The sequence below is a fragment of the Rhodamnia argentea genome, chromosome 6 (assembly GCF_020921035.1).
Source record: "Rhodamnia argentea isolate NSW1041297 chromosome 6, ASM2092103v1, whole genome shotgun sequence".
NCBI lineage: Eukaryota > Viridiplantae > Streptophyta > Magnoliopsida > Myrtales > Myrtaceae > Rhodamnia > Rhodamnia argentea.
In genome coordinates, this window is record NC_063155.1 from 565,001 (window position 1) to 577,500 (window position 12,500).

General features: G+C 50.8%; 2 non-coding genes across 2 annotated transcripts in view; both read right to left on the reverse strand.

Annotated features, from left to right (window-relative positions):
• LOC125315746 overlaps positions 1-675 on the reverse strand; it is a 3,389-nt gene extending 2,714 nt beyond the window's left edge. The window contains exon 1 of the ribosomal RNA XR_007199034.1: positions 1-675. This exon is cut by the window's left edge and continues 2,714 nt beyond it. This is a non-coding gene — a ribosomal RNA (28S ribosomal RNA).
• Positions 676-887: 212 nt separating this feature from the next.
• LOC125315772 lies at positions 888-1,044 on the reverse strand. The gene has a single exon (XR_007199059.1). It is a non-coding gene; the product is annotated as a 5.8S ribosomal RNA (ribosomal RNA).
• Positions 1,045-12,500: the final 11,456 nt, after the last annotated feature.

Sequence of the window (12,500 nt, forward strand, 5' to 3'; positions counted from 1 at the left end):
GGACTCCTTGGTCCGTGTTTCAAGACGGGCCGAATGGGGAGCCCACTAGCCGATGCCCGGAGCACGCAGATGCCGAGGCACGCCGCAGGCGCGTGCTGAATTCCACAATCGCAATGGCGACGTTTCCACGGACGTATCAAAGGCCCGGGCTTGGGCCGCCACCGCAATCCGCATCGGTCCATGCCTCGAGTCGATCGGCGGACCGGCTCATCACCGTTCCACATCCGACCGAGGCACATCGCCGGCCCCCATCCGCTTCCCTCCCGACAATTTCAAGCACTCTTTGACTCTCTTTTCAAAGTCCTTTTCATCTTTCCCTCGCGGTACTTGTTTGCTATCGGTCTCTCGCCCATATTTAGCCTTGGACGGAATTTACCGCCCGATTAGGGCTGCATTCCCAAACAACCCGACTCGCCGACGGTGCCTCGTGGTGCGACAGGGTCCGGACACGACGGGGCTCTCACCCTCTCTCGCGCCCCCTTCCGGGGAACTTGGGCCCGGTCCGTCGCCGAGGACGCTTCTCCGGACTACAATTCGAACGCCGAGGGCGCTCGATTCTCATGCTGGGCTCTTCCCGGTTCGCTCGCCGTTACTAGGGGAATCCTTGTTAGTTTCTTTTTCTCCGCTTATTGATATGCTTAAACTCAACGGGTAGCCCCGCTTGACTTGGGGTCGCGTTGGTAAAGAGTAGATTCACGGAGCGCCTGCACGGGCGACACGCATGACATTGATCATTGGGGTCTCATCAACCACCGAATGTCGTGGTGCTAATCGCTCCAGCGCTCGATTTTGGGCCAACCGGGACGAAATCGTCGCGGGAGGCCAACATACGCACCCGAGTCCCGCCCGCCCAATTAAAGGCGAGGGATTAGGGGCAACGCCGTGTGTGACACCCAGGCAAACGTGCCCTCGACCGAATGGCTTCGGGCGCAACTTGCGTTCAAAGACTCGATGGTTCACGGGATTCTCGCAATTCACACCAAGTATCGCGATTCGCTACGTTCTTCATCGATGCGAGAGCCGAGATATCCGTTGCCGAGAGTCGTTATGAATAATAGGAGATTGCATGGCATCCCAAGCACGCACCATGTCGGGGTGATGGGAGCATCGCTCTCTTGTTCAAGTTCCTTGGCGCATTCCGCGCCGGGGTTCGTTGTGCCGCCCGAGAAGGCCCGAGCGCTCTAGGCGCCCGTGCGATCCTAGCGTCGAGGGACGGTGGGAAAAGACCCACCGCCCCTATTGAGTTTTTTACGAGTTCTGCGGTCATTCTGCTATGCGGGATTCGACAATGATCCTTCCGCGGGTTCACCTACGGAAACCTTGTTACGACTTCTCCTTCCTCTAAATGATAAGGTTCGGTGGACTTCTCGCGACGTCATCGACGGCGAACCGCCCACGTCGCCGCGATCCGAACACTTCACCGGACCATTCAATCGGTAGGAGCGACGGGCGGTGTGTACAAAGGGCGAGGGACGTAGTCAACGCGAGCCGATGACTCGCGCTTACTAGGAATTCCTCGTTGAAGACCAACAATTGCAATGATCTATCCCCATCACGATGAAATTTCAAAGATTACCCGGGCCCGTCGGCCAAGGCTATAGACTCGTTGAATACATCGGTGTAGCGCGCGTGCGGCCCCGAACATCTAAGGGCATCACGGCACTGTTATTGCCTCAAACTTCCTTGGCCTAAGCGGCCATAGTCCCTCTAAGAAGCTGGCCGTGGAGATGTACATCCACATAGCTAGTTAGCAGGCCGAGGTCTCGTTCGTTATCGGAATTAACCGGACAAATCGCTCCACCAACTAAGAACGGCCATGCACCACCACCCATAGAATCAAGAAAGAGCTCTCGATGCCGTCAATCCTTACTATGTCCGGACCTGGTAAGTTTCCCCGTGTTGAGTCAAATTAAGCCGCAGGCTCCACTCCTGGTGGTGCCCTTCCGTCAATTCCTTTAAGTTTCAGCCTTGCGACCATACTCCCCCCGGAACCCAAAAACTTTGATTTCTCATAAGGTGCCGGCGGAGTCCTAAAAGCAACATCCGCCGATCCCTAGTCGGCATCGTTTATGGTTGAGACTAGGACGGTATCTGATCGTCTTCGAGCCCCCAACTTTCGTTCTTGATTAATGAAAACATCCTTGGCAAATGCTTTCGCAGTTGGTTTTTTTTTTTGGTAAGGTAAGTATGTATTGATCTTTCAAAAAGCTAGATACAAAAGTTACCGGACACAAAATCCATGAACTCAAAATGGCACACGGGGTGACACGGAGAGTTCAACGATGAACCGGTCGTAAAAACCACCCAAGACGAGGGCTAGTAATAGAGAGGTCAACAAGGTACTAAAAAGGCCAAACAAGCGGCCGGACTAGTATGACTAACGCCTAGCCAAAATCAAAGCTGGTCCCGCCAGGAAGGAACAGCAAGAATGCGAGCAAGCTGGAATGGAGGACCTCCCGTTCCATGGCAGCAGCCGATCGAAGTCATCTCTTTTTGCTGGCCTTCTTCTTAGGCTTCCGGGAGTTAGCTTTCGAAGAAGTTGGGATAACATCTCCACCGCGAGTGGTATCGTTACAATGTAGGTCCGGCGGAAGGACCTCATCCAATGCTTTCGCAGTTGTTTTTTTTTTTTTGGTAAGGTAAGAGTGTATTAACTTTTCAAAAAGACTAGGTACAAAAGAGGAGCCGGACACACAAACCATGAACCATAATTGGCACCATATGCCACATAGGGTTCAACGGTGAGCCGGATGGAAAATACAAGGAAAAGAAACGGAAACCGGAAACTACAACGAAGCGAACCGCAACGAAGCGAACCGCAAAAGTGGTAGAGGCGGAATACAAAGGACGACGGGGCTGGAATAAGCCGAAAGACAAAAAAGGACAAGCTGGAAATGCGTGTAAGGCCAAGTCACGAACACTCGAAGCAGCATCCTGGGAAAACCTTACGTGCAGCAGCCCCGGATAAATGAGGCTCCCGAAGATCATCCAAGAATATCGTCGGGTTGGACTAAGGGAAGACACGGCTTGAAGGGAGAAATCCACAGCACGAGCAATCAGCAATAAGTAAGAACCTCTTAGATAACGGCCGATGGCGGGAGGGATATGCGCATTACGTGCGGGAGACCCATAGCTCTACCGATTTCGGTCAACCGGATGCGGATGCAGAGGCCGAGTTTCTGGAAGCAACAAAGCATTGGGCGGCCTATATATACAATCAGCAATCTTCAAAAATGGTGGTAGCAAGTCCCCAATTCCTCTGTAGGCTTCTGTTGCAAGGGTTGTCACGGATAGGGGCTAAAGACGCAGCTTTATCCTTAACCATTTTAGTGAGATGAAGCAAGATGGCCGGGATAAAAAGGGCTTTGTTACGGAAGATAATGTTGTTACACTCTGACCAAATAATATGGCATAAGGCTCCAAAGGAGAATCTAGCAATGCGATGCCAAAAAGATGGAGTACCTATGTGCTGTTTGGCCCACAAAATATGCCCCATCCACGAACGGTCGCACCAGGTGAGGTTGCATTTAAATGCCCAATCCGCTGCAAGACCGCGAGTAATGGGACACCGAAAGTACAGGTGGTTGGCCGAGTCTCGTCCGCTTCGACAAAAGCACATACCCCAACATCAATCCTACGGTATTGGAGTAGTAATACCGCGTGGAGAGACGGTTGTGGCAAGCAAGCCACAAAAGAAATGCATGTCTCGGTGCAAATGCCTTGTCCCAAATGAAAGAGTGCCGGGGGCATGTTGACCTTGGATCCTAATGAAATCCCATGCGAGAGGCAATCGTAAACTTTCCGGAAGAGTTAGGCAACCACGTAAACTTATCTTCCTTGCGGTCTACAAAGATAGGTGGAGGGCCCAACCATTGAAGTATGCCGTCAAGTGTGGTAGATGAGACCCAATCCGCATTGTAGAACTCCCGAACCGTCGCTTCGCGAGGTATTCTAGTCCGATAGATGTCGCTGGCCGTGAACTGTTTAAAAGGGGGGCCCTTATAGTGCCAATGATCAAACCGGAAAGAAGTGGCTTGGCCATCACCTATTTTCCATTGGAATTGCAAGTAGAAGTCGTACCGAAGGTCCAAGATTTTCTTCCACGCCCAAGAGCATATGGTGGGCCTGTTGCAAGTCCAAAAATTGGAGTTTTTCAGGAAAGTAGAATGTATCCATTTACTTCAATACTAATTGGTATCGGTAGAGCAAACACCATTGCACGCGATCTAGTATTTGGCGGAGACGGAGAGGATAAATCATTCCCCATATTCGTGGCTGCATCACTAACATTCCCATCACCATTCTCACCATTCTCGGCTTGGGACGAGTGGAGGGAAGAGGTCCGTGACTTTTCGACCGGGAGGTCTTCTGCTGTATCATTCTGTGGCTGATCAGTATTAAACTCGGGTTCAATACGTGCCCGAGGACTCCCCCAAGCAGGTTGAGTATATATCCCAGCAAGTTGTGGTACTTGTGGAGTGGTCGTAAGACCTTGAGGAGAGTGCAATCTGCGCTGCGTTCTCCTTTGAACCTCTTGCCACTCTTCTCTGGTTTGGGTCCACGCATCGGGATGTTTATTCACGGGAGCATCAGAAGTGGCAGCGCAGGCAAAGCCGGTCATCCTGCATTTATGCCCATATATGCCATAAGATGCACGGGAAAGGGGCTTCCATTCATATTCAATTGGAATGGGAATCAGTTCATCATCCCACCGTATCTTAACACTGTCAACGCGAGGCTGAGTTGCCTTAATTTCTACACACACTCGAGCAAAGGAGAGTCTCTTCATGCCTTCTGTTTGAGCGTCTACGTATGATGGTCTGCCTATAGCACTCGCAATACGCCCAATACCAGCTTGTGACCAAAGAGCTAAAGGGATGTCCTTTAGTCCGATCCATATCGGGAGGGTATCATGATCTTCCTTCCTAAGCTTCAGTTTAGAATGCCAATTCTGCAGCATCATTGTGCAGTTTTGAATGGAGATGTGTCCCATGTCCACAATTTTCTTCGAAAGGAATCATCCGGGATACGTATAAAGTAGTATCCACTATCATGCATACGTATATCTACAACTTGAGGTCCCCAACTCTTCTTAATCACCTCCTCTGTCACCTTGAAGTATACTTTTCTCCCCAAAAACCGTCCCACAACACATTGGCTGAGCAAAGGGTTCTCCTCAGCCACTATGTCGAGTGTAATGTCAACTATTGGTTCTCCATTTATCATTGAGGGAGCAACGTAGTCAAGGTTGTAGCCCTTTGTCATCACTCTCGCGACATTCACCCACGAGCGAGGCCGAACTCCTTTGGTTCCGCTCTTGCTCCTGTGATTCCCTTGGTTCCCTCCCACGTCAGTTTTAGGCACATTGCCATTGTTGCCACCATCCTTAGTGTTAGAAGGACCGGCAGCCAACGAATCTATATTCTCTCCCCAATGAGCCATAGGAGGTCTGGATCTTCTTCCCTTTGACCTACCCCCGCTACGCCCGGGGTCTCGATCAGCCCGTTCTTTGCTTTCCTTTCTACCAACATTCGGACCCCCTGTATTTGTGGCATCCACAACATGCTTCCCTTTGGGATTTGGGTCGATAATTGGGTCACTCTGTTCAATATCAGGCTGTGAGCTTAGATGGGGAACCGATGATGGCACTATCTCATCACTATCCTCCATTGAATGTTCGGTTGCAGCGAGGAAACTCCAACCACCGGTCAATACGTTACGCACCCACCATTCAATCGACAGCCAAATCCAGCGGGGTATATAAAACGCATCAACAGCAAGACTAACAGCAGAGTATTTCACCGCAACTACCTACCAAGGTGAACCGAGTAAGAACTCAGAGTCCAGATAAAATTCACCTGTATCTCGTCCGCCAACAGATCTGCACCAAGGCCAAGTGGTGGATTTGATGAAGAGAAGGGTGGAATCGATCCCTATGGCACTCGAGTTGTTAGGGATACCGGTACAAGGGGTCCGAGTTTCGCGATTCAGTCGGAAAACCCCTCCCGCAAATATGAGAGCAGATTCGTAGATCCGGTTTCCGGGAAGAACGAGTGGTCGAATGTAAAATCCGAACGGTGAGTTTGACTATTGGAAGACAGCGACCTTAGAGGCCAAATATCAAGTAAATCTAACGGGGGAATCGGCCGGAATCAGCGGGGATCCACCGGGTGAACAGATGCCGCGTGAGAGGCCGACGGGAGCATTTGGGGAGGGTGCGTGAACAGTACCCGCGCGACCTAGGCCAAATGAAAAGTTTATGCTTTCGCAGCTTGTTTTTTTTTTTTTTGGTAAGGTAAGTATGTATTGATCTTTCAAAAAGCTAGATACAAAAGTTACAGGACACAAAATCCATGAACTCAAAATGGCACACGGGGTGACACGGAGAGTTCAACGATGAACCGGTCGTAAAAACCACCCAAGACGAGGGCTAGTAATAGAGAGGTCAACAAGGTACTAAAAAGGCCAAACAAGCGGCGGACTAGTATGACTAACGCCTAGCCAAAATCAAAGCCGGTCCCTGAGGAAGGAACAAAGAATCGTGCGAGCAGTAACTGGAATGGAGGACCTCCCGTTCCATGGCCAGCATCTGAAGTCATCTCTTTTTCTGGCCTTCTTCTTAGGCTTCCGGGAGTTAGCTTTCGAAGAAGTTGGGATAACATCTCCACCGCGAGTGGTATCGTTACAATGTAGGTCCGGCGGAAGGACCTCATCCAATGCTTCGGCCATTGAGGTAACTTGGTGAGTTTTTGGAAGACCAATGACCGTCGAACGAGATCTAGTGTGTGGTGGGGATATAACGGGAAAGTCCTCCTCAATATCACTTGCAATGATGTTCTCGAGAACCCTCCTCTTTGTCGAGCTAGAGGAGTAAGGCTGAGGTGGTTCGAGAAGAAGTGGCTGGTATGCGAGAGGTTCCGTTCCGTAACTAGGGCACTAGCATGCAAGATGGTCCGGGGAGTCCGGGCCGAGAGGAGTGCAAGGCGATCATAGGAGGGGTTGTTGAGTCACTATCGATTAGTACCTTCACCAGGTTACTCGTGGCCGAGAAGATGCTTGCCACAACGGCTTGAAGGAACTTCAAAGTGGCCGGATGGTTAGTCCGGGAGAGCAATGCCAAAGCAGCATCCATAGCAGAGGGTTGAGCAGTAGATGTATCGGTGTGATCAGCAGCCCATGGAGATTGAGCTTTCACTGCATTTTGTAGGGTAGGTGAGGTGAAACACTGCTTTGTAGGTTGAAGGAGGAGGTCTCCCTAGGTAAACCCGTTGCGGAAGGGGAACACTTGAATCGGTGGGGGTGAGTCCATGCCAGCGGGAGGACTGTGGTTGGGATTAACCAAGGGGGTGTCTAGTGGCACAAAGCAGCTACACTTTGGAGGATCCCTGGTTCGGGGGAACAGAATCTTCAATGGGAGGGGCGGGGTTAGAAGGTTGAGGAGCCGAGGGTTTGATCACGGCGGGGATGGGATTCTGTTGAGGAGCGAGACAACACCGGTGGCTCGACCACAACAGCACCACTAGAATAAGGCGGCAAGTCCTTTTCGGAGGTTCCCGTAAGGTGAAGTGGCAAGGTGGGTGTGTCTATATCTGGTTGGATATTAGTGCTAGAGGGTTCAGCATGCTTTGTTCGGAGGTTGAAGAAGGTGGACGTACATTTCGCCCTTTCACCTGTTTCCAACCGCTATCGAGTGGGGGTTTACAGAGGTGACCCCCGGGCTTTAGAGCGAAAGGCTGAGAAAGTTGTGCACATGGGAAGCCGGAGGCACCAACTTTGTGTCCAAAATTGCCGCATGTGTCGCAAGAAAGCGGTCTCCATTCATATTCCACCCCAACGCCGAGGAGTTCACCTTTCCACCTCACTTTGACAATCTCGGGGAGAGGGTGACCAGCTTTAATTTCCACACAAACACGGGCATAGGAGATTCTCCTCATAGTGTCTGTCTGTTCATCAACATATAGCGCCTTCCCTACAGCACTCGCAATATATCCTAGACCAGAAGGAGACCACGGGGAGAATGGTATGCTGCGCAATTTTACCCGGATAGGAAAGGTTTGGTGAATATCTTTAGTGAGTTTTATATCCGCGTGCCATTGTTGCAGCACCATTGTACTGTTGAAGATAGAGATGGGGCCTCTTTCCAGCACGTTTCTTCTAAACGAATCATCGGGGATGTGAAAAAAATAGAATCCATCCTCATGAAGGCGCACATCAACAAGCTGTGTACCCCAGGCTTTCTTGACAGCTTCTTCGGTGGCTTTAAAATGTATCTTTTGCCCAAATAATACCCAACAATGCAGCTTTTCCACATTGGATGTTGTTCCTCCTCAACCTCTGGAGGAATGTCTACAATCATCTCCCCATCCACCTCTACCGGCGGTAAATGTTTGAGTTTGTAACCCGTGTTGACCACCTTGGCTACATTAGCCCACGACCTAAGCCTTTGATTTGCGGAAGGCGTGACCTTGAGTCGGCTCTTGCTTCTACTGGTGTTGAGGCGAGGAGGCTTAGGATTCTGAGTGACTAAGTCCCCTGCAGCCCGAGAGGTACCAGCATCCTTCTGGATAGGGGGCCTGGAAAGGCTATTGGAGGTCCTCCCTCTATTGCAGGATCTACCTCTACTACGACTTCTCCTGGGATCACGCAAGCGCGAAGGCCGAAGAACCTCTTCTCCCACATCAGAGGCGTTATCAACATCAGAAGCTACAATAGCAGCTTTACCCTTATTGGTGATAGCCTCATTGGCCTGAATCACTACAAGGTTTGGCTACGGTTGGTGTTCAGGGAATATGGAGGGTATGTCTTCTTCCAAGGATAAATGTTCAGGTGCGTCAGTGTGGGGAATAATCGGATCACTTCCCAAAGAATGCATATCAGCAGAAATAACAGCCATGACTTACTACCAGCAGGTACAGCACAGCCACATCATATAGTGAGGAATGATATAAACTCTACTTCACACCGCAGCAAGCAGAGACAATTGATAGGGGATGTAGGGGATTTTGCAGCAATTATGTAGGTCTACTCCACCGATGTAATCCCTCAATGACCAGACGAATCGTTCATAGGGGATGTAGGGGAAAGATATACGACCTTCAAGGTGAAAGATGAGCAGAAGGCGCCGGCTAGAAAAGCCAGAAACCACCTGAGGCACCGAAGCAAACTGTAGCAGGCACAGCAGAAAAATCGAAGCTTGCAGAGGCAATACAGGCAACAATACTCCACGTCTGGTCACCAAATTTTGGGGGTGTGTAGAGGAGAGGAAGAGGAACTCTGTCTCCAAAAATCAGCCCCAATGACCACCGGAGTGGCTGGAAATCGCACACGACCAGCAAGCTATCCTGAAAGGAACAGCACCAGAAACAGCCACAAGTTGCGGGGGCTCTACAGACCTGGTTACTCCACGAAAGTTCACCAAATTTGGAGGGATGATAGAGGAGATGAAGATCGGCTCGCCCTCCAAAAATCAGCCCCAACGGCCACCGGAGCTGGTCGGAATCAAAAGAAATCCGACGGGTGAACAGTACCCGCGAGGAAACCCGCCTGGAGCATTTTTCAAATTCTTGTTTTTTGAAAACTAACGTCAGAATATGCTTTCGCAGTTGTTCGTCTTTCATAAATCCAAGAATTTCACCTCTGACTATGAAATACGAATGCCCCCGACTGTCCCCGTTAATCATTACTCCGATCCCGAAGGCCAACACAATAGGACCGGAATCCTATAATGTTATCCCATGCTAATGTATACAGAGCGTAGGCTTGCTTTGAGCACTCTAATTTCTTCAAAGTAACAGCACCGGAGGCACGACCCGGCCAGTTAAGGCCAGGAGCGTATCGCCGGTAGAAGGGACGAGCCAATCGGTGCACACCGCGAGGCGGACCGGTCGACCCAACCCAAGGTCCAACTACGAGCTTTTTAAGCGCAACAACTTAAATATACGCTATTGGAGCTGGAATTACCGTGTCTGTCGGCACCGGACTTGCCCTCCAATGGATCCTCGTTAAGGGATTTAGATTGTACTCATTCCAATTACCGGACTCAAAGAGCCCGGTATTGTTATTTATTGTCACTACCTCCCCGTGTCGGGATTGGGTAATTTGCGCGCGCTTGCCTTCCTTGGATGTGGTAGCCGTTTCTCGGGCTCCCTCTCCGGAATCGAACCCTAATTCTCCGTCACCCGTCACCACCATAGTAGGCCACTATCCTACCATCGAAAGTTGATAGGGCAAAAATTTGAATGATGCGTCGCCGGCACGATGGCCGTACGATCCGTCAAGTTATCATGAATCATCGAGCAACGGGCAAAGCCCGCGTCGACCTTTTATCTAATAAATGCATCCCTTCCAAAAGTCGGGGTTTGTTGCACGTATTAGCTCTAGAATTACTACGAGTTATCCGAGTAGCAAATACCATCAAACAAACTATAAGCGATTTAATGAGCCATTCGCGGTTTCACGGTCCGAATTAGTTCATACTTACACATGCATGGCTTAATCTTTGAGACAAGCATATGACTGCGGCGGGATCAACCAGGTAGCATTCCTTCACGACGTCCGCCAAGCATGATCCGCCGTGAAGCCCAAGAGCTCCACGCGATCAAAGACAAGGCGAGAGCGTCATTCCCGATAAAGCGATAAACGCTTGAGATTGGGAGAAAGGGCCGATGACCCCTAACACCCATGAAGGAAGTTCCGCATCCGAGAGGACAAGTAAGCGCTCGCGATCCATCCGAACAGTCAAAAGAGATGTTCGAGGAGCACAAGACCCACTATCTAGTCCAACCGAGCACCCACACGGGATGTCGTGTTGAAAAGGGCAACGATAGGCACAAGTTTCCGTCGTAATAGGGTATGCAACACGGGAACCCGCTCTTTGCATCCACAACTCGTGGAGCAAGACTCGATCGAAAGTGAGGGAAGCGGTTCGATGCACCAAAGCACGCAGCCTGCCAACACACACAATCTTATCATCTCTCACACGCCATCGCGTACATCGGAAGTAAACCAAGCCGACCAATCCATGGCTCTTTAAGCATGAAAACCGAAAGAGCGCACGAGACTCATCAAACAAGGCTACATCCGCACCGCTAGACGCGAAACACCAACATTATGTGTCGATCACGGCTTAGTCATCGCTTCGATCGTCGACCACGTCTCACCTCAATCGCCCCTCCCCTTGGCCGAGTTAAGGCCTCGGTCATGGTTTGATGTTGGCTCGGCCCGGGACTATCGCTGCTCAACCATTGCCTAATCGCAACATGATCGTTGGTTCATTAACGCTCAAGGGCTGTTCACCGATTCAAGAAATCGTGGCTCATCCGTAACGCTAGGCGCGAGAGCAAGATCATGTGCAGATCATGGCTAAACGATCGCTACGATCTCGACCCTATCTCACCTCAATCTCCCCTCCCCTCGACCCGTTAAGGCCTTGGTCATGGTTTGATCTTTGGCTCGACCGAGACTCAATCATCACTTCATCGTCGCCTAATCATCACGACAATTTGCTCATGGGTCGTTCACCGATTCAAGCTCCATGGCCGAGTCGCTCGGCCACCGCGGCCCATACTCTCGGCCACCGCGGCCGAGTCGCTCGGCCACTTTGGCCGGACCGCTCGGCCAACGTGGCCGGGCTCTCTCCGCCACCGTGGCCGGGTGTCTCGGCCACCGTGGCCCATTCGCTCGGCCACCGTGGCCGAGCGGTCTATCTTTGCATAGAGGTGCTCTATTTGATCATAACTCAACATCGCTCGCCATCCGGCCGAGCACCTCAACCCCCTAAAGAGCCTTATGAGCGGTTTTCCTCCCAGCGAGAGGAGACATTCACCATGCTTGAGATGGCACCACGTCTCTAAAAAAATGTAGATATTGTATTTGCATGAGATTTTTTGCAAGAATGCTCAAACAAATGTAGACTAAAACATGGAATGGTAAGAAAAAAATTTCGACGACCAAATATATTTTTTTTAATATTTTTGGTAAATAAAAATTGAAAAAATTTGGAAAATAAAAAAAATTACATGCGAGGTGGGAAAACGATTGGGAGACTACTTTCATGACTCCAACAAATTTTAGAAAGAGGAATGGATACAATTGGACGAGAAATGATCGATAAAGTGCCGGATGGACCTTGCGTGTGAACTGCATGCGGCGAGAGCGACCGATGCATGAGCCATCTTGAATGGCCGGGTGATCGATTCGTGAGCCATGCTTGAATGGCCGAGCGATCAAAGCAAGAGTCATGCCGAATGGCCGAGCTATCGATTCATGAATCATGCCGAGCGGCCTTGTGATCCACGAATCGACATTCATGAATCGATCCACGTGTGTATCATGCGGAGCGGCCTTCCGATCAATGCATGAGCCAAGCCGATTCAAGCACCATGGCCGAGTCGCTCGGCCACCGTGGCCGGGATCGCTCGGCACTTTGGCCGACCCTCTCGGCCACGGTGGCCGGGGTCGCTCGGCCACGGTGGCCGGGGTCGCTCGGCCACCGTGCCGGG